We start from the raw sequence: 23,342 nt of genomic DNA on the forward strand, positions 1-23,342 counted from the left end.
AAAAAATGTTATTTGATGAAAGTTTTATATTTATACTCTATGCCAATAGATTTTTCACTTCCAGAAATACAAAAAACCATTGAAAAAATTAGGGACATCTATAGTACCGTAATTTAACATAATAAATAAATACCGTTACCATTACTCCATTATCTATCTAACTGTATATTTAGATAAACCGTTACAACCTTTTAAGTAATCCTTTTATTTACTATTGACTAAAATCTTGTTAACCTTATAACATAAAAATAACACTCAACTGTCATGGGGACTTATTATTATACCCCCTTTATTACTCCACTCTAAACACCACGGATTATCCCGCTGTTTGCTTATTTAAAATTGGATAAGAAAGAGATAAGTATGAAAAAGGTGAAAAATAAACATTACACAAGAAAAAGAGTTGTTACATAAAATTGAGAATGGAAATGGGGAATGTGTCAAAGAGACAACAACCCGACCATAGAACAGACAACAGCAGAAGGTCACCAACAGGTCTTCAATGCAGCGAGAAATTCCCGCACCCGGAGGCGTCCTTCAGCTGGCCCCTAAACAAATATATATACTAGTTCAGTGATAATGAACGCCATACTAAACTCCAAATTGTATACAAGAAACTAAAATTAAAAATAATACAAGACTAACAAAGGCTAGAGGCTCCTGACTTGGGACAGGCGCAAAAATGCGGCGGGGTTAAACATGTTTATGAGATCTCAACCCTCCCCCTATACCTCTAGCCAATGTAGAAAAGTAAACGCATAACAATACGCACATTAAAATTCAGTTCAAGAGAAGTCCGAGTCTGATGTCAGAAGATGTAACCAAAGAAAATAAACAAAATGACAATAATACATAAATAACAACAGACTACTAGCAGTTAACTGACATGCCAGCTGTCATATCTGTAAATAAACAGCAATTATTGACTTATCCCTAATTAAACTCCAATTAAGATTATAACAAGTTAAAACATACACTGTTTACACAACAGTCGTGTGTACGTGACAGTGGGGGATTCTGAAGTTAAAGTTTCAATGTATATAGAACTCCTTTTCTTCAGATAATTTGGTAAAAATCGGGTAAAAATCAGCAAATTTATGCTTGGAAAACTAATATCTGAAAAAAAATAAGTTCTTGAATTTGATTCCCGTAGTTTTCATCTAGGACCATTATATGATATGCTATAATATTTGTATATGATATATTATTGTTAGTGTAATTGTCCCAGTTTCCATATATCGATTCTGGTACCCCCCCTCCCCAACAAAAAAAAAAATAGAGCAAGAGAAACTACCCAGGTTAAATGAGAATATTCACAATTGTAAAATGCTCACGATATAATTTTCCTTTTCTTATAATCAAATTCAAATGAAAGACTAGCGTGCATGTTTGTCCAATGTAAAAAAAAATGAAGATAAAAGAGCAAAAGAAAAAGTACAACCTACAAAAGGGACAAAGAGTAACTGGAAGATCCCCCGTCTCATGTTAAGTAATTTCAGGGTAAAATATGAAAACTGACAACAAAATCTCAATTTGATCAAATGATAAATCATTTAAAGAGTATTTGATACTTCTGTGGTTTCACATAGTATGAAAGTTAAAAAAATCCTCACTTGACCGTGAAAAGTTTTTTCACAATTTATTCTAGACCAATGGTCACCATTAGCATTAAATTGTCTATTATCAAATTTCTTCAATTGCCTTCTAAATCATTTTTATATAAATTCATTCCAATCAAAATATTTAATGATGCATAAAACTTTCGTTAACATTTTAAATTCGCTACAAAACAGACGCGGAAACCTTTGAGAAGAAACCCCTGCCGCTTTACCGCGTGTACTTATACTCTCAGATCAGACATCACTCTCTCGATATACAATACAAGGTTATCTCGGTTGAAACGCACAATGGGCCTTAAATTTTAAAGGGAATTGATGCGAAATTTTATTTCATTTTTCATTTATGAAGTTGTTACATTTCATTGAGCATTTTCGTCCCTCATGACTTTTGCCGCCACGAGTTTAAGTTGAGGTCGTCCGTCAGAAAATGGGCTTTAATTGCTGTTTTTATTTTCTTGAATTAGTTAATTCTGTAAGATTAAACTAGCATTAACACCTTGGGTTAAAGAACTATGGGGTTTATACATCTATGGTTTAAGTTACAACAACCACCTGTCGGATCAGAAATTGTTGTGACGTCAGCCTAATTTGCATACATATGATTCATTTCCATTTGCAAATGGTCCCTGTTTTGACTTGAAACTTTCTTGTTTTTGTTTAAAGGAATAACGAAGAAATGTTGATGCAGTTAATTTGCAATACTAGAAAAATCTTGAAAAACCAAATAGGAATAGGAATAAAACGAAATATAGGGTCAATGAGACAGCAACACATCGACCCCCCCCCCCCCCCCCCCCAAAAAAAAAAAAGAGGTCAATACATGGTCTTCAACAAAAGAATAAGAGTCTAAAACTAAAAAACTTATCTATACTATCGGTATTCTATCGCCCCGAGCATGAAAAAGTCGTGAATGTGTTTAACATAAAATATTTAAGATCTATAATCAACACAATAAGACTTCGGAAAGAGGATCAAGGCTTAAATTGCTATTGAAATATGACATGATTTCTCTTGTTTATTGCATTGCTTATACTGTTGATGAACATCTTTTAATTTCCATTAAACTGTTTGTATTTAATTTTATGTAATGCTATGACCAAAATTAACTTTTTTTAGTTGCTCTTACTTGACCGAGTACCAGAATGTCTTTCATCAGAGTATATAAACTGTCGAAAAATTATATATTCCGTATAGTAAAAGTCGCCAATATGAAAATAGTATCTCAGAACGTCACTCATACCTAACCAGATGAAGATTTTTTAAAATCAATTTGCACTTTTTGACATCAGTACATATATGCCCTCAAACCAAACGGATGCTCTTTTTGTTACTTGTAATCTGCAGACCCCGGCGAAGCAACAGCTTTGACATCCTTCCTAACCCTCAAACACTCTTCAGTCAGAAGGTATGAACACATCAAAAATGAAATTAATCGATCATAAATGGCAGCTACCGTAATGAAAAGCCATAATCTTCAAAGGGATTGCAGTAATAAATTGTTATAAATTTATGTTCGTATTGGCTCCAATAAATTTTCGTTAATTGAAAGTTATAATTCTGTGCTTGTGCATGACAATTAAGGAAACTGAGATGTAATAACTTAACATGTATATAATAATAATTCTATTTAATCGGCGAAAAAAGTCTTTGGTTAGATTTTTACTATCAAATAATGAAAACAACCCGCACAGATTTTTTTTCTTACTTTTCCTTGAGATTACTTTAAATGTCCTGTCTTTGATGTGTTGTTTAATATCCATTTAATTTTTAATCGAGAAGAAAGCTTCTAGTTGAACGCGGGAAAATTCATTTGGCTTGAGATTTTTCTTGTTTCCGGTAGGGATGATATGGAGTGACTGTTTGGTGATGATTTGAGCATAACGACTACCTTATTCCACATAACCTAAATATTGCAGAAAACAAATATGAATGCTTGTGCTTGCGTTTTCAACAATGGTTAATTTTTTTCCATTGGCAATCAATTCTTTAAGAGAGCAATCTCGTTATTCTTAAAGTTAGTAATCTGCCGTCTCCGGAGCCTGCATATATTCGTGGCCCCATCATAGTTTAATCATGAGTTCCCATGGAGGTTGATAAAGATGTTTAAAACATATTTCTTCTAAACGAAGGATGTAAAAATGACAAAAAAGCATTTTTTTTTATCGCGCTACGCCCTGCAACATATATCAAGACTGCGCCTCTTGTAACTGAAATTTTGGTTTTACCGAGTGGAAAGTAAGAAAGGCACCTAAATATTTCTGTCTTGGTTTTTTTCCGATGTTGGTTTGCTGTCTCGATGTATATATTTCATATATTCTTTTTATTCGTATACAAAAGATGTCATGTCAAGTAAGAATTTTGATATTAAAATTGTTCTATCCTTGGAAATATTTCGAAAATCAGCATATAAATACTTTTCACGTTTTTTGACAAAATGAAATGATAAGAATTGTGGTGCGTGTACCGACAGGGTTTAAGAGATTACTCATATCCTCAATTTTAACATTTTGCTAAAACAGTCAAGGTAAATGATTTATTTAGCACCTATCGCTATTTTGTATACCGAATAGAAAATTTAAATTTTTGTAAAATGCATCAGATATTTAACAATCGTAAACTTTTAAAGTGCTGAATTGACAATGAAACTGACATCTGTTGAGTCACTTCAAACGTATTGTTTAAAAACCAAAACATAATTAGATTCAGGATTTTACAAAAAAAAACTTATTTAAGTTCAGTTTCGAAGTTTAGGGTTATCTTATTTTAGAACAAAACCACTGAATACTTTTGGGGAGTCTTTTCTATTCTTTCTCTAATTATAGTGTAATTTTGAAATGAAATTATGTGTAACTTTCTCTTAAATACTGTCAATTTCATTTAACGATTGTTTATTTCGATCAGAACCATTGTCAATCTCACTATTCTAAGTGCAAGTTTTTGAAAGTAATTATTTATGACAAAAGCTGAACGAAGGATGAACACAATATGATATGGTAGCGAGTATAATTATATATCTTCTTTTTCAAATTTTAATTTTCCCAACAAGACTTTGTAATTACCTGTTGCTCAGTTTGTCAAAAATAACAAAACATAAATAATTATACCAAACATTAAAAGAACAAGCTTTGTCATATTTCAAAATGTATTCGACCCAATATTCAACTGACTTATATAAATTCTTTTTAGCAGTGTTTTTTTTTTTTACACTTTTTGTTAAAGAAATTTAAATTATTGTATTAATCAAAAGAATCTCATGCAAAGCCAATTCAACAATTTTAAATTCAGTTTAAATTTCTGCAGAATTTGCACTTGATAATTATTTACAAAAACATGTTGCAAGTAGCCTTCAACTGCATGGAATGTGACAATAATGTTTATATACTTGTAATACCGATATTATTTTAATTCTCATTTGAATTAAAGAAAGACAGATTTTCTTTTCTTTAAAATGCATGTCTATTTCATTTTGTTTATAATATACATACATGCGATTTTTGTTTTCTGCTACACCTGATCATTTTTGCAAAAATAAAACTAACAATATAAGGACCAGTCAGATATATATAGAAACGGAGGCGTGAGGTATACATCCTGAATGAGAAAACAATCGTGCTACAAAAAAAATAACCAAAGAGACACCAGGGAGCAGCAAATTGTAGTGTTCTTGATGGAAAAGTGTCCATACAATATATGTCACGCTGTTAAGGTGGTACCAAACACCTTGACTAAAATTAATTTGGCTCGTTTAATTTTCATAAAATTTTGACAAAATATTTACTTTGACCCTTTGACAAAAATATAAAAATTTCATAAAAACTTGAACCACACACTTAATCGGAAAAATTTCATTGGATATATAGCACTTTGACAAACACTAATTTTGATCATTGGGAAGCTTAATATTTCCTTAACAATAGAACGTGATTAAAACGTTCAGCTGATTTTTACAGAGTTATCTCCCTGTAATGTTATTTACCACCTTAATTGTCATTAGATTATAATAGTTGTGCGACGAAATAGTATCTTATACTGTTAAAAAATCATTGTTATTTTTTATGTACATGTAACAGGTTTTATCCTCGAATGTGCATGGTGATATTGCACTTTTATGTTTTGTGTAAATAACAAAATCATGTTTTAATTCTGTTGTTTTATAATTGTATATAACAGTCTCTCATAGTTCTTTTAAGAATGGCACATGCATTCTAAATTTTTATATTGTGTACTTGATATTATAATGTGTTTATACTTGTATGTATGTGGTGAGACTTTAATAAACTATTGAATCTGAATCTGTAAAGAAATCAAATAGAAACTATAAAGATCTGCCATCAACACAAAATTTTCAAAATTATCAAACTAAAAACATTTAGTTATGACAACAAACATTGCATACAGTAACACTACGTTTAAAAATATCGTAGAAAGTCTCATTAAAGACGGACAATCTAGACTGTAATCTTGGTAACTTGTTCCCATGAAAAAGATTGAACTAGTTATTAATGTCTGATTCAAACGATTGACATACATTTTATGAAACTGAGCACAATAAAACACCTGTCACTTAACTGCTGATAACAAAATATCGTCCAATATTACCATGGTAACGAGATTTTCCAAAAGTTCAACCATGCATACAAGATGATGATCTTTAATTGGTCAATGCTATTCTATGCCCTTTACCGAAACCAATTCGTAGAATCACGGTTTGCCTAAAAAAAAGTTATAGCCCTTTGCTGGAATATTTTAATCTTACAAGAAAGATAATTCCCACTTTTAATAAAAGATCCACCTTCACTTGTGAGAGAGAGAGAGAGAAATGTTAAGTATGATGAAGCAAATTTTTGAATAAATCATAAATGCAACGGTTCGCCCTCTCTGAATGCATGGTACAGAGAGAGAGAGAGAGAGAGAGAGAGAGAGAGAGAGAGAGAGAGAGAGAGAGAGAGAGAGAGAGAGAGAGAAATGTTAAGTATGATGAAGCAAATTTTTGAATAAATCATAAATGCAACGGTTCGCCCTCTCTGAATGGTACATAACTTCTGTACATTTACTTTCATGATAATTAGGTATAAAACTATATTAATATTGATAAAGTTTATGGCGCATTAAATTTATAAAATCGTAAGATTTTCCCAAGAAACTGTAACATTTAGTTATCTATTGACATTATCATACGACGGTAAAGTTCTTCAGATCTTTTAACTGACGTTTTTTTCCTGATTAAAATGTGTACATGCATTTGTCAATTCGGGGCATTTTATAGCTTTCTATGTGGTATGGGTTTTGCTTATAGCTAAATACCGTGCGGTTACCTCTAGTTGTGAACTCCTACGTCGGAGAGTTGTCCCATTGGCAACCATAGCACATCTTCTTATTTTTATATCAACAAAGAAATGATTAAAAAAACTATTATTTAAAATAAACTGTTAAACATTATCTTAATATTTTGTAATATATTGACTTGAGATCCCCCCCCCCCCCCCAACATTAACCTAAAATATAGTGCATTTGAATACGTTCTATTCAGATGCAAGCGAATATCTTTTTTTTTTTATTTTGTTGTTTGTTTGTTTGAAGTTTTGTGTTTTCGTCTGAATACAATTCCTTGAATCAAGTAATTAAGGCAACGAAACAATTCAGCGTTTTTGTGGGTGGGTTACTGGGGGGAAAATGGTGGGGTGAAATCTCAAGTCATTTTTCAACTTAATAATAAAAAAAAACTATTTTTCAATGACATACAGGAACAAGAACAAAAAAGTTGTTAATAATTTTTATTCTAAAACTACATTTCAATAGAAATTTCCTGCCAAGGGAGACAATTTATTTTTTTCAAGAAATTAATTTAACAATTTATTTATATATAAACCCATTTCATTCAAGGAAACAAACATTTATGGGATTTAATGAAAACTCCTGCAAGCAACCCCGAATTCTTTAGTATTCTAAAATTTTAAAGAACCAAATATTTATAATAATTTTTGTCATTTATTTCATTTTACTTTTTTTTAAATTTAGTTACAATATATCTTCACCTCATTAATGCACAAATGTGCATTTCGACTGAAAAAATAGAAGTAAACATTTTTTGTATGATAATAGTTTTACACTGATGAATCCTTTAAGGTAAAAATGTTGATTTCTTTAAGATAATAGTACCATAATGCAAACGTGCCAGTTGTTATCTTTATTTTTTTTTGTGTCCTATTCTTGTTTTTTCTTAAGATTGCTCATCGACGTACACAGTTACTTTTAGTATTTTAGTGTTTAGTGTTTAGTATTTAAATCAATGAAAATGCACCTGATGTAGTACTTTCAAAAAATTGTACGATGGTAGTACCATTACATTTACAGGATTAGTTATACAGATTTGAAGTACCTGCTTGCTATTATTGTATAGTACTACAAAAAAATGGTACTATTCATTAAACATATAAAGCTGGTAATTGCAAGTTGTAGTACAATTAAACTCAGTACAGCTATTGCAAAGTACTGAAACATAACTTGCCCTTTCAGGGACATTTTAAAAACGTTAAAATAAAAATAAAAAAAGCAGAGGTGCAAAAGTGCGTGTAGCTGTGTAAGATTCATTCGGATTTCGACAGTCTGTTTTCACAAGACATAAAGTGCAGCAAATTAGATTCGGTTTCTATAGTAATATATACTGTAATTATTCAAGATGAAAATTTACATATTAAAGAAAACAGCAAATTACTAGACAGGTGTATCACAAGATTCAAAATTCGATTTTTTATGCACATATAGGTCAACTCATTACATTCGGTTCAAGTAAAACAGTACTCATTTAAGGTGAAAATCTCCATATCTAAGAAAACATGCAGAAAATAACTCGACATGTGTATCATTATGTTTCGTGCAACGAGAACGCATTTATTTTCTAAATGTCTAGAATGAAATATAGATTTCCTGTATACATTTCTGCTCTTTTTGTCTTTCTATTATATCAAGATTAAAGTTATGCAAATCTGCATGCAAAGCAACCTACACGATTTCCCTGACACTTCAATTAGTGATGCTGTGAATCCATTAATGACCCTGATGTTCAGATCGATTTTTTGGTAGATAAAATAAGAAATATATTGATAAAACTTTACTACAGCTTACCTGCACCAAAAAATAACTATAGTCTTTCAATCTTCTCGTCGTGAAAGTTAAAAGCGAAATGAATTCTAAATCTAACAAAAAACCCAAGATACACATCGATCACACAAATAACTGTTGTTTGTCAATTCAAAAATATTGTCCAATTTGTAACACACTTTGTTAAAGGGAAGGTAATTGTATAGTAAAAAGTAAAATATTGTCCAATTATTGTGATCAGAGATGTGCATCAATGAGATCTTACCGATAGCATCAGGATAATGGCTTTTTACAACTCATGAAGATAGACTATTAACAAATATTACCTGTCAAGTTGTTACGTCGTTTAGTCGTATATTCGAGTTTGAGTTTGAGAGTTTGAGAGAGAGAGAGAGAGAAGGGGTGGGGGATAGTAACAAAAAAGTATGACAAAGCAGATTTGTGAATAAATCATAACAACCACAAAAGCCTTATATTACAACAAAAGACTACCTGTATATACCAATGAGGAGAATGTACAATTTATAACGCTAATTGTAAAGGAAAAAAGTTTTTGATTTAGAATGCAACAAAGACGTGCAACTTTAATTTTTTAAAATGTCATATAAATAAGAAAGATGTGGCATGCACATTTTTAAAATTTCGTCCCATTTTACAGCGACTGCAAGCCGTATAACTTCTTGATACATATGAAGAGCATAGGAGTATATTTAATGAGCAATAACTTGCATTACTACTTGTTTAAAAAAAATCATACGATTCTTGTATTGAAATGAATGTGTTTTAAATGTTTCATCTTTAATTATGTAGCGTTTTGTACTGTTTGCAAACTCAAAATGAAAACGGGCGAACACCGGGAGCGTTTTAAATATTAAATTAGATAACTTATTTTATCTAAAATGTATCCATTTAATAAGAAAACTTTTTATATCCTTTTAATATTCATAAATACGTCTAATTGGACTATGATTCTGTGTAATCTTGTCATTAAACATTAAGTCAACAGTTACTTCAAGTGACTCAGCAGATATATAAGTATCCTTATTATTGATAAAAAGGAAAAATCAAATGATAAAACGTTCTCAAATGGATCTATGTGGTTTTTGTGACAAATATTGATAGAATATTTACTTTTGCAAGCTCGTCTTTATTTATTTAAATCTGCTGAGAATCTCTTCACGTTCAATTTCACATGATAGAAATAGAAAGTATCGTTTAAAATCTTTTCAAAGAAAGCATTTCTTACTGCATATTAAATAAATTCACTGCAAAGTAATATGCAATTCTTATACTTCGCTAAATAAATACCTGTCAACTTTTGTGATCTATGTAAATTGTGGGGTTTTTTTTTCTTTTTATTTCTTTTCTTCCATCTTCGTCATACGGTAAATATTAAGGAAAATTGTATTATTCAAGCCGTTATGATTTATTTGAGTGAGATATCCCAATGGCGCATCCAGATTTAATTGAATTTTTTGATTTTCGAAAAGTTTTTATCGACGACTTTATGCTTTAAAATGATATATTTTCCATTCCATTGGGGACGCAGAGGGGGGCGTACACCCTCCCCATGAATCCGCTGAGTGGAGAACAGCAGAAACGTATACCTCTTTATATGATTAAAATCAAAGTCAAAATTTTGCGATGTGGATAGATGGCAGCGCCAGAAACTGTTTACTTTGGAAGCTACACTTAATACAAGTCCTTATTAACAAGCATTGTCCTGTTTTTTTTAATTATCTATAAAAAGGTTTCATCTGAAATATACATTGCAATGGAATATGATGTTACTTTCCACATTAAACGAGAGAAATCCATTAAAAATAAATAAGAACTTAATATGTGGTATGAATGCCAATGAGACAACTCTCCATCCAAGTCACAATGTATAAATATAGTTAACAATTATAGGTCAAAGTACAAACTTCAACACGGAGCCTTGGCTCACATCGAACAGCAAGCTATAAAGGGCCCAAAATGACTAGTGTAAAACAATTCAAACAGGTAAACCAACGGTCTAATCTATATAAAAAACAAGATAAGAGAAACACTTATGAACCACACCAACAAACGACAACCAATGAACAACAGGCTCCTGACTTAGGAAAGGTGCATAAAAATGCAGCGGGTTTAAACGTTTAAACAGGCTTGTTATGTTGCCTTTTTATTTGGATTTAAAAAATTCAAAATTATTAACAAAGAATTTTAATATCTCTATGAAACATCCATTTTCAAAGTGTCGAGTCCTGAGAGTCTACTTATTTTTATACAACTAAACTTTCGAGGGCATAATTGTATCATAGGATAAGTCATATTTATATTTTTATATAATTATTTTATCAATTAAACAAACAATAGAAACCGATCTGGTAACTATTGTTTTTACCAGTTCGGTTTCTCTTTTTCTTTGTTTTATCAGCAGCATCGATATATCATTGTAGCCATCATGAAAGAGTTTAATTTGAAAGGGAGATACTTTTTTGTCACCAGGATTCCCAATAATTTGAAAGCGAAGAGCTGGATGCAATTAGTCAGAGATTGCTCTGACCTCTGATTGTCCTTAGGGCCTGAAATTCAGTGGTTGTCGTTTGTTGCTATATATATCATATTTGTTTTTCGTTGATCATTTTGTACATAAATCAGGCCGTTCGTTTTCTCGTTTGAATTGTTTTTACATTTGTCATATCGGGGCCTTTTATAGCTGACTATAAGGGTTTAACCCATTGTTGAAGTACGTACGGTGACCCATATAGTTGTTAATTTCTGTGTCATTTGGTCTCTTCTTGAGAGTTGTCTCATTGGCAATCATAACACATCTTCTTGTTTTTATATAGGTGGATCACATGGCCCTATAAAGTTCTAAAAATTTCGTTAAACGTCAGAGCAATCTAAGTTCAAATTATCATTTGTACTATTTTATTCAACATGATAAGGCCAGTTTAAAAAAAAAATGCGTTTCAGGCCTAACATAGCATACATTGATCTCTGTTTCCCCACAAGTTTTAGCATATATGAATATTCAATATTAGAATAAATACTTCCGACTTTCACAATCCCATTTTAATTTATTAGATTTTTAAGATAATGGTGAGCAGGTTGTTAATTCTTCTAAATGCTCACTATATTGGTCAAAATAATATATTTGTCATTTTGTGTAGGCATTTTACAAACACTTGAAAAAATTATTATAAACCAATTAAAACTCAACTGTTCCCATGAATGATTGAAAAAAACCCACCTGTTAATTGTTAGGGTTGAGTATAACAGCATATAATTTGTATTTTAATAGCAAAATATTAATGTAAATATGTCATTCTTGACATTATTGACTTTTCTATGTAGCAGCTTAGAAAAAAATACCAGTATTTACTTCCGAAAATAGGTTTTAAATATTGTTAAAAGAGCAAAAATGAAAGATTAAATTTGTAGCTTTACAATTAATTTATCATAAAAATTGAATAAAAAATCAATAATTCGTAAAACGTTATGTCTTTATTACTTTGTATATAACATTCATCAAACGATATGAAAACGAAATTTCATCAATTAATTTAAATACTTAAAATTAAAAAACTGATGTGTACATTAAAAATAAGCCTTACAAAAAAGTTTTCAGTGATCAAACGGTGCAAATTTTATTATCTCCCCTGCCAAGAAATACTAGCAGTTGGAAATTGAAAATAACTAATCTTTGTTTAAAGTGCAAATTCATATCCTCAAACTAATAGAGAGCAAGCAAATAAAAAGATAAAATGTTGCTAGCAAACGTGAAACAACCTCCCATCAGCACCCTTAATTTAGTGTAGTATTAACCCGTATTAGGTTAACCATGTCTGTCTAACGAGATTAAACGAACAGAACCTTTGAAGATAAAAAAAGGTACAATGACTCAATGCTAACGGTAGCTGCATGGTTAAGTGTAGAACTGTTTGTTTTGTTATGAAAATAACACTTCAAATCTTTCGTGCGTCCACGTGCACGTATATTACAGACCAAAATACTCGTATGTAAAAGACTTTGTGTTACCATAGTAACAGTCCATGTTTTGTAACTTGTATAAATTTTAAAGCGGATTAATATATAAAACGATTGGTTACTAAATAATCTTACATGACAAAAAGAATATATAATCAATGTACAAGATTAATAGTAGTCGTATTGGTGTGAATGGCGGGCTTCAAATTTCTTGAATTTCTGATCAGGGTGAAAACTTAACACCACGCAAGTCTACAGAGCAAGTCACAAAGTGTCATCTGTTAGTCTATAGACATGAATAATTTATCTTAAATGTGGAAAATATTAACAACGAGAGAACAAACGCTAAAAGCTAAATTCAAGAAACAGCTATAGTCCGCGTTTAAAAATGCAATTTAAAGTTCATTTTTTTGATTCGGGAGTTATATTATATAGAGGTCTGGATATAACCTGCCGGAAGCAAATTTCCAAAATCCAAACCATCTCAATAATATGAGATTCCTTTGAGGGTATTAGATTTGTCCATTTATATGCAAAAATTTTAGAACATGCTCTTAATTTATGATTTAACTTGTTCTCGCTTTGGTATGTCTGAAGAATAGCCCTCTTCAATTATTAACATATAAATCTATTTCAGGCACATTCCGGTAGAGAACAGCCAAAAATCATGTTCTTCTTTCGAACAATCTTTAACATACACATATACTGGAAGACAAATGAAAAATATGTAAGCCCTTGATCCTACAGTTTGTCATTGTAAGATTTGTGGGAGAAATAGAAGCAACATTAAAAATTCATAAGCACACCACATGGTATAATTATGATCTCTGACGAAGAAAACTTTCGTAAGAAATATGATTAAAAATGACAAATACGAAACAATTATTTGTCGGTCGTAATTTTCCTTGCACAGCACATGTACGATGGAACCAACTGTTTACCGGATTTTTCTTTTCAATACTGTGACGCACAATCATAGAAACCCTTGTAAATATTGCATTTTGACTGATAAAGTTTAAACATCCATTAATGGAGCCTCCGAAAAAGCCTTGAATTGTTTACAAACAAACTAAAAGTCAACAAACGATTGAAATGCACCTGTGCAAAGTTAATCCATCGCAAACATTTTGCAATAAAAAGTTTTTTAACGAGACTTACAAAGAAAGTTTTATTGCACTACCTATAATCATATGATGTAAAACACAATAATCACACTGTAAAATGACAAATTTAAGACATTCAAAATGGCCGCTATGACCTTTTTGAAAATGCCAAATGTTGTCTTAATGTATAAGAAATATTTTTATTCCGGTCAGATGACATGGCAGTGAGCTTAGCTACGGATATATGAGCTCCGGAATTAACATGTAGTGTGATCTCATACAAAGTACATTTGTTATACTAAGTCTATATTTTCATATATAACTTTTGGAAAAAATTGGTTCGTTTTAGTATTTTTTTATAATTTGCAGTCGTGTTCGACAGTGCAACAGATTAAATGCATATAGACAACGTACAATCGAGTGGCAATGATAACATGCAAGCAGACTATTGTTTTAGATTGTATTTATATTTTTATGGTTTTAGTTGCACATTTTGTTTTTTAAGTTTCATCGACTAAATTCAATTTGGCGCTATACGTTGACACTACACTGAAAGCACCACCAGAGAAAACGGTTTGTTTTGACAAAGACATATAATGCAATTGTATCATAAGTCTCTGATTTTGAGAGCACTAAACAAGAAAACACGGTTCATTGGTGTTGCTCTTTTTTAACTGTCTAATACGAGGGCTAAATGCAGTTTACACTTTTCAACCGGTTTTTCGATCAGCACTCTAGTAGTATGGTTCTAAAGTACAAATCTATACTTTTTAGGCATACACCACTCAACCACTTTGTCGAGCACTTTGTAAATCTGGTTCCAGTGAAAACTGCAACTCTGGAGACATCAGTCAACTATTTGTTGTCCTTTTACGAAATTTATTTTATTTTAATAGCTAACAGATAAATTCGAGTTATAACTATGCAGGGAGTTGCTGTCAGTCGGATAGAATTAAATGCGCCTTTTCCCCTCTCAATACGATTGTGGTTATATTTGAATAAATTAACGTTTTTGTGACACAACGTTCATTCAAAAATAAATGTTTAAAATATCATTATTGTTAAGATACCAAAACATTCAGATCTTTTATTGTAAATACACACTTGTCACTTTTTGATCCAAATAAGCGGAAAACAAGATATAAGTTAAGGATAAAGGATCATATCGCGTTATGGGGGCATTTTAAAACAATAAATCCGAAACGATGACTCGCCCCTGTGGTCTAGCTGAAAATATCCCTTTATCTTAATGTATACACAAGTTTAGCCAATGTAATACGTAAACCAATAATGGGAGAAATATTGTTTCCCTTTGTGATCTTTACAAACAAAATAATCGGTGTTCCAACGGAGAATCATCTTTTGGAAAATCCATACGTACATTAATCACGGTTGTCAAAAGGTATTTTAACACGATGTAATTTCTGCCTGATCTCGTATCCAATTTCTGATTGATTTGGTTCTAATGATATATGATTTTTACAAGCCGGGTCAGACATGAAGGATAACGAGGGTGATTTAACGAACGCATAGCAAACCTGCTGAGATCGGAACATGTCGGAACTCTCCGAACCTTATGGTTTACCCTTACTCGTGTCAAAGTGAGAAATGACCTTTTTGTCAAACGAGCAGGTGCTCATTTCCTAAATCAATAATTTTTTACACTAGAAATGTTCAGTGATCAAAGTTCTAGATGATGGGTATATAGTCATGTTATATTTTTTACTTGTTTTGCATCGAATTAAGTCAAATATTCGAAGTCTAACGAGTAGTTGGACAAAAAAAATCAGCAAACAAACCACACACACATATACAAATAAAACACCCAGTAACTAAACATGCAATTTCCGGGTGGATACCAATGTTTACATGAAGATCAATTTGATCTCAGACCATAAAAACAATAACTTAACAGATGTCGATTGCAAAATAAACAAAAAAACAAATTTGGCCTCATCCAAGGTTTCTGCAAGGGAAGGGGTTTCAATTTCTTACACGATTGCTATCAACGTTTCGTAATACATAATTTTTTGGGAGGTGAGGTAGTGGGTTCGTATATTTTATTTCAAAGGAGATTTATAAATGAAGTTTGTCAAATTGGTTAAAAAATACAACTCTCCTATCACTACTGATATATATACTGTACACTTTTACCCATATTGCATTTCTACTACTACTAGACTATTCAATTCCATCCACAGTCATTGGCTATTAATTAAGTTTTTACAAGGCCATGATATTCTAAGTTCAAATCCTAACCCCCCCCCCCCCCCCCCCCCGAGAAAATCAAATGCATGGTCGTCCATTGTTAAGTTCTTGTTTATTGCCTAGATATAAGTTTTCATGATGTCGTGGCGTAACATATCAACTATCAAGCTACTAAAATTAATGCTACTGACGAGCAGGCGAGACAATTATTGTTTTGTTGCTTGCATGTTTTCTACCTCACTTTCTATTACTTTTTTTGTACGAAAAATGAGCACTAAGAATTAATACTATACATTCAGAAAACAGACACATATTAAGGTCTAATCATCAGTTTCGTACAGAAGTTGTTTGATAAGGGGTATCAAGTTCTCTAAAAATGCTCTTTTTCTGTGCACGTTTTGAAAATTAGAAGCGATTACAACCAATCAAAATGGTATAAATTGTAATTTAAAAATTCTTTGTCATGTTGTGTTTGTATGTTTTGTGATCTAAATCCCATTAATCTGCTAGTGTTGGGTTTCATTTTTAACTTCTGAATCCAATAAAACTCGTACTAAATTTGCCGTTTTAATGATTATAGATGGGGTGCCTCATTTTATAATTAGCATCGTCAGTTTCTGTAAGAGAGTCGCCACTATATCTTAAGGGGTTTAAAAGGCGGTAGTAGGTGTTTATTTAAGAAAATTATATGTTTTGGGGCATTTCACATCGGGTTACCATCAATACAAGTTTAATGATCTGTCAGACTCGGGACAAAAACGAATGAAAAAGTACCTAAATTAGTGTATTTAAAGTCCTTTAAAGGTTGTTCTTTCTAAAGTGTCCTGTTGGTTTTTGGAGAAAACAAGTGTTAATACAAAATTTACAAAATCTTGTTAAATACAGGAAACGATTAACTTTATAAATAAGGAAATTTTGAAGTTATATAATTTTGAAACCAAGAATGTTTTAATGTAATTCAAACTTAACAACCCAAACTTTCACGCACTGACAATACAAACGTTGATACACATGAAATATTGAAATGATGTAAATTGCACTATTACAAATTTACCCAAATTATACTGATTTTTTTTAATGACACCCCTTATGAGAACAAAAAATATATTTTAAAGCACACCGATCAGTTCTATTATATTTGATAATATCATGGAAATAACTATTATTCTTTCAATATTGATGAGATAATATTTCAAATAAAAACTAACTCTTTTTATCATTAAAGCTTAAAAAAAACATGGCTTTCCAATTTGTTCTCTCTCAAAATCGGGTGGATGCATTTCGTTCCAGACAAAAAACTAGAATGGAACAAATGTGCAGATCGAATGTATGTCTCTTGCGAAACAGACCGTTTGTGTATTAACTACAAAATTTGATTACAAAATATATATATCTTATAAGCTATAGATATTATCACTAAGATATACCTACCTTATCTTAGTTTTTTCTCTGTATCTTTAGATTCGTATATTTTTTATCCTTGTGTTCACGTTGCTTTTTCACCTGTGTTGTTGATTTCTACCTTTCTGATTAAGATGATTGACAGATGTGAGATGATCACGTGATTTAAAGATATTTTTTTCTCTCTATCTCATTCGCCGCCTATTGGACTTGATAATTAAAGATAATTTAGAAAGCAAGCAAAATTCATTGTTAATAAATATATATTTGCATGCTATTCGAAATTTTGAATTTGTTACTGTTTAAAAAAATTAAAAACCTTCCAGATTTTAAAGTTCGTGTCGAGGATTTTTATAGTATACTATGAAAACCCTTGTACATGCTGCGAAAACAAATATTAAGTATCACAAATTCACTTAAAATTTGTCAATAATTGATCCATTTAAATTTAAATGATTTCAAATTGTTTAAATGAAAACAAAAATCTTAAAAATCAGTAAATACTGGTATTTGTTTAATGTAAAGATCTGGATATGCCTCCAGACATTTCGTCTTAAGGTTTTACACACTAATTTTAAACACGAGCTGAATATCAAAATTTTAAATCTCAACTTTTTATTTACGATTTTAAAATTGAACCATCGTTTAGCTGTAATATGTTTATTACCAAAAGCTTTTAGACATTTTAATTCTTGCGTAACAAAATACAAATATGAAAGTCTGTTAAATCATTAACACTTTTGGGGCGTTAACGACGTGGGACATATGGCACGGCCATCTCCCACAAAAGAAATTCTCCGTAATTAGTGGAAAATTAGATGGAATATTTGTAATGAGTTCTGAGTAGTTATATTTTACCATATGTGCTTTTTTTTTTACTTTTTTTTTGTTGTTGTATATTCAGTGTTATATTTTTGTGTAATTTTTAGTAATTCTGTCTTGTCGAACCTTTACTGAATGTAATTTTAAATTATGTATTTGATAAATGAACAAATATAATGTATATAAATTTATTTATAATTCATTGGCACGGTAACTTTTCGTTGTTTTTTTTTTTCATTTAAGATAACAAAAATTATTAATTCATTATTTGATGAAAATATGAGAATATTTTGATTTTATTCAATCTTCATCATTTAAAGCAAAAATACCCAACAGTCAAATTTATTTAAAAATAGATACAAAACAGATTCCTTATTGTTTTTATGGATGGCATATCCAAAAAATAATGCATTTACATTTGGGAAGATGAAGATTTTTTTCCGATCGGCGGACACATTAATGTACGTATATTCTTAATGAGCATACATGAATGGGATAAAACAAAACAATAGGACCCCACCCGAAAAAAATCAAACACCTCCAAAACATAATTTTAATATGGTTTGCAAAAAAAAAACCCACAGACACAGACATCTACACGTCATAATATACCGTTCCTAGTTTGGAAGTTTAATTGTGGTTTTTGACTCATTCTGATTGTTTTTTAATACCCACTTGACGTTGTTAACTCTTCAATACAGTATGTTATTCGTTAAACATGTGAATCTCTTATTTTGTTTTAACCAATGTTTGCCCCATCGTCTGCAGGGACGGATCCTGCCATTTTTAAGACGGGGGTTCCAACCCAGGATAAAAGGGGGGGGGGGGGGTTCCAACAATATGTACCCATTTAGAAGCATTGTTGATCGTCAAAAAGGGGGTTCCAACCCCCCCCCCCCCAACCCCCCCTGGATCCGCCACTGATCTGTAATTAAGATTTGTAAGTATATATTCTTAATTTCTATATGAGGGTCTGAATGGAAGTCTTCATATCTGATCATATCTGTATTCCTTAATCTGTAGGCCATTTTCCTGTTTTCTTTATTTTTTTGTCGATTGTTCTCTATTCTTTATTTTTTGCCCATTATTCTTTATTCTATAACCCCCATCCAGATCCTTCTATTTGTGTGTATATTTGTTATGTTTGATGGAAGTGTTTTTCAACAGTCGACCTTTTTAAAAATAGGAGCATACCGAGCCCTTCTTCGTCCTTTTACAATCTAATTTTAATTAGATTGCTCTTTTTCCCAACATGAGGCGGAATTTAGGCAAGAGATCATACAAACCGAACGAGAAGAAAAAAGAGAGACCATACGAATGAGAAAATAAAAAAAATATGTCGGTCAAAATCAGACAAACATATTGACAAAACCGAGAACCGACCAACACGAGCCCCGCCAAAAACCGTGGGTGAACTCATATGCTCGGAAGGGTTAGCAGATCCTGCTCTACTATAGTGACACCCATCATATCATTTTTTTAAACTTCAGCTACCACTAAATATTTTATGTTCTCAGCCTGTTACGAGAGTGCCACGCTCTCTGTGTAATATAAATAACAACTGCAACATCAATTGTTGATGGGACCATAGATGGCATGTTGCAAGTAAAAATTATCCTTATTTAGCATGCTCTAGCTCTTTTCTCATCGGGATTGAACATTTCTTGCCTTAGTCTGGCAAAGATTAAGTTATCATTTAAAATTCAACTGTTTAGCACTTTCATAAATTCTATTATTTATTCCAAACTAGACAAAGTGATGCCCCGCAGTCCTCTCTGAAGTAACTGTATTATAATAAAGTTAGTCAATGTAGGACTTTCTTTTAGATATAAGGGAGCTACCATTTGATTTTTAGGAAGGGCGGGGGGGGGGGGGGGGGGGTTGAATGAAAAATTTTGCCCTGCATTTTGTTTTAGTTGTAATCTCTGTCCTGCCTTTTTATTTTTCAATCTATTCGGTCCTGCCTTTTTTATTAGTTTATCCTGACTTTTTTTACATAAATTGTCATCCTGCCTTTTTTTTTGCCAAGCTGCTCATCCTGCCCTTTTTTTTAATCAAAACTCCTGTCCTGCCATTTTTTCAAATTTCATCCTAGCCCCCCACCCCCCATAAAAATCAAATGGTAGCTCCCTTATTGTATCTGGGAGACCCAAAATAAGCCCCCGCAAAGTGTTATTTTAAAATACACAAAGTTGAGCATGGGAGCACATAGGTCTATGGTTCACGGTAGTAGGAGTTATCAGGAAATGCTATGCAACTCTTATGCAAGTATATACTGACAAAGTTCAACTATCTCCGAAAAGAGCAAATATCAATAAAAATCAAAACACTGACCACATGCACACCTTCAATATATGTACAAACAGCCAGCAAAGTGAAAACTTCCTAGCATTCAAACTATAGGAGCTATCTGGAAACGCTATGCACCTCTTATGCAAATAAATACTCCAAAAAATGACAAAGTTTAACTATCTTCCAAAAGAGCAAATATTAATAAAAATCAAAACCCTGACCACATGCACACCTTCAATATATATACAAACAGCCAGCAAAGTGAAAACTTCCTAGCATTCAAACTGTAGGAGTTATCTGGAATAACTATATACCCATAATTGGACGGACGGACGGACGGACAGGGTAAAACAATATGTCCCCCCAACATTCAGCTTTAAAGTAAATGAAGACTACTTGTGATGATCAAAGATTTCTCTTTAAGAACTCATTAAAAGAAAAAAAACAATATCTAACATACCGGATGTCTAAAATACCAAACATGTATGGGAATGTGTCTGTCATAAACGGAATTCTAGGACCAATTTATTTGAGGCTTATCACAGACGTTCCTTGAATTGACAGAACCCAAATCATGATGGCTCTGTAATGTGTTTTTCTAACGGAATAGAAGGGATATAGTGGTTTTATGAATGTCACAAAATCTCTTCATGCACTGACAAAACCAATGGAATAAAGTGATTACGTTAATTGTACCAGACTTAACCATTAATTCATTATAAGCTTCTTTGTAGAACAGCAACCCATCAGTAAATGAAACATGATTAGAAATGTGATTTTATTAAGGAAACTGGAATAAGACATGTCATTCTCCTCACGTATCTGGAATTTGTCTAAAGAGTGTACAAATTTCAATGAATCTTTTGGAGAATCTTTAATTCTTACATTGACATTAAGATCGAAAGTTTTTAATCTAACCAAGTTTTGAAAATGGAAGTTTGCAAGAAATATGTCATTGTATAATAGTCAAATATGGAAGAAGATAAGTGATCGATTGTTGGTGTTTAACTCCACTTTCGGCACAAAGGTCATATCATGGGGGTCAGTTTTTATTGGCAGAGGAAGCCATAATACACAGAGAGAACCATCATCCTTCAACATGTTGACGTGCAATCCCAGTCAATTAAGATAGGAGTTGGTAGCACCTTGCTAAAGCTGGGTTCCAGCTCACAACCTCAGTGTTGACTAGTGATCACTGATGATTAATTGCTCAAAATTACCAATTTCACCAAGGCTCAAAGAAGATAATGGACTTTATATGAAGAAAAGTGGCATAAATCATCAATTTTTTTGTCATGCAGCTCTTTACTAGTTTCGGTACTAATACATCCTTGGCTTTCAAATATTTGGCTTTGAGTGTAAATCTAGAACAGCGCTGTGAATGCATAAAATTTACATACCAGTTAGTGTTATTTTCATTTTTTTGGCTATACAGATGTAAAAGTCCTAGGGTTTATGTGTCAAAAACAACAATGTTTGGAAGAATTCTTTGTAATGCTATTTTGAGTAGGATCTTATTACATATGATGCAGATTATTTTCAAAAATATACTTTAATGGGTTTTAATATAAGCAGCATGATATGACTCACTAGTGAACAAGGTCTTCTTGAGCACCTGATTTCACCCCTTGGATTTTAGGGTTTTGTATTGCTCAATCTTAAACTCTGTTTTAGTAGATTATCATGATTATAGTGATCAAGATTATAACCCAATGTTTACTGCTGTACCCTAATTTTTTGACATTTTAAACTTTTATGTCTGTTTGTTTTGTTCACACATTGTTGTCAATATAATGGAATTCTATGCAACTGTAATACAAGTGAGAGGTTTAGCTAGCTATAAAACTAGGTTTAATCCATCATTTTCTACATAAGAAAATGCCTGTACCAAATCAGGAATATGAGTTGTTTTCCATTCGTTAGATGTGTTTGAGCTTTTGATTTTGCTATTTGATATAGGACTTTTTGTTTTGAATTTTCCTTGGAGTTCATAGATATAAGAAGATGTGGTATGAGTGCCAATGAGACAACTCTCCATCCAAGTCAAAATTTATAAATGTAAACCATTATAGGTCAAAGTATGGTCTTCAACACAGAGCCTTGGCTCACACCGAAGAGCAAGCTATATCAGTATTTTTGTGATTTTACTTTTTAGTAGACAGATGATGTCATCTCATTTTCTTTTTTACCATAGAGTTGTCATTCTTTTTTTAATATATAGTTTTTAATTGCTACCCTTCTTCGCCTTTTTAAATGCAATTTTGTTTTATTGAACTTATTGTACTTATCCTCAATTATGAATATCTATTTTAGATTTGGTCATGGTAGCATGAAAACTCATTTTGCGTTTGCTCACAGATGGTACCCCTGCTTTCAGTATTTGGTTAACAGGAAGTTGTTTTTGTAACAGACTGACAGAATGACAAACAGAGACAGATACACGTAAACAAGTATACCCCTCTCCTAATGGGAATAATTAATGTATCATGTTTACTGAAATAAGGTCAGAATATATTACTTTCTCTCCTGAAATCTTTTCCATTTTTTTTTTTTTTTATATGTAAAACTTTATTTTCAACAATTTGCAAGGTAAACTAAACATTTCCCAGTCCTCCCAAAAGGCAAAAGAGGAAATTGATATACAATCTAGACCTATTACTTTCTGACATTTGTGCCTTACTGTTGGTCATATTAAACGAAGAAAAAAGAAATATTGTATTATTTAAACCTCAAATTATATGTTCGTTAAATGGTGCATGTTTGTTATTGTTGATTATTGTTTGACTGTAAGCATACAAAGGGGAATAACTCAAACTCAATA

General features: G+C 31.7%; 1 protein-coding gene across 2 annotated transcripts in view; it reads right to left on the reverse strand.

Annotated features, from left to right (window-relative positions):
- LOC127714200 (protocadherin-7-like) overlaps positions 1-17,538 on the reverse strand; it is a 30,322-nt gene extending 12,784 nt beyond the window's left edge. Inside the window, exon 1 of one of the 2 annotated variants that reach the window (XM_052220223.1) lies at positions 17,438-17,538. The gene's annotated coding sequence lies outside the window, so the exon portion shown is untranslated. Of the gene's footprint in view, positions 1-8,744; positions 8,858-17,437 lie in introns of those variants that run through there. The other variant, XM_052220224.1, reaches the window with a different exon arrangement.
- Between the last annotated feature and the right edge of the window lie 5,804 nt (positions 17,539-23,342).

This window comes from Mytilus californianus, unplaced genomic scaffold, assembly GCF_021869535.1.
Source record: "Mytilus californianus isolate M0D057914Y unplaced genomic scaffold, xbMytCali1.0.p SCAF_9, whole genome shotgun sequence".
NCBI classification, from domain to species: domain Eukaryota; kingdom Metazoa; phylum Mollusca; class Bivalvia; order Mytilida; family Mytilidae; genus Mytilus; species Mytilus californianus.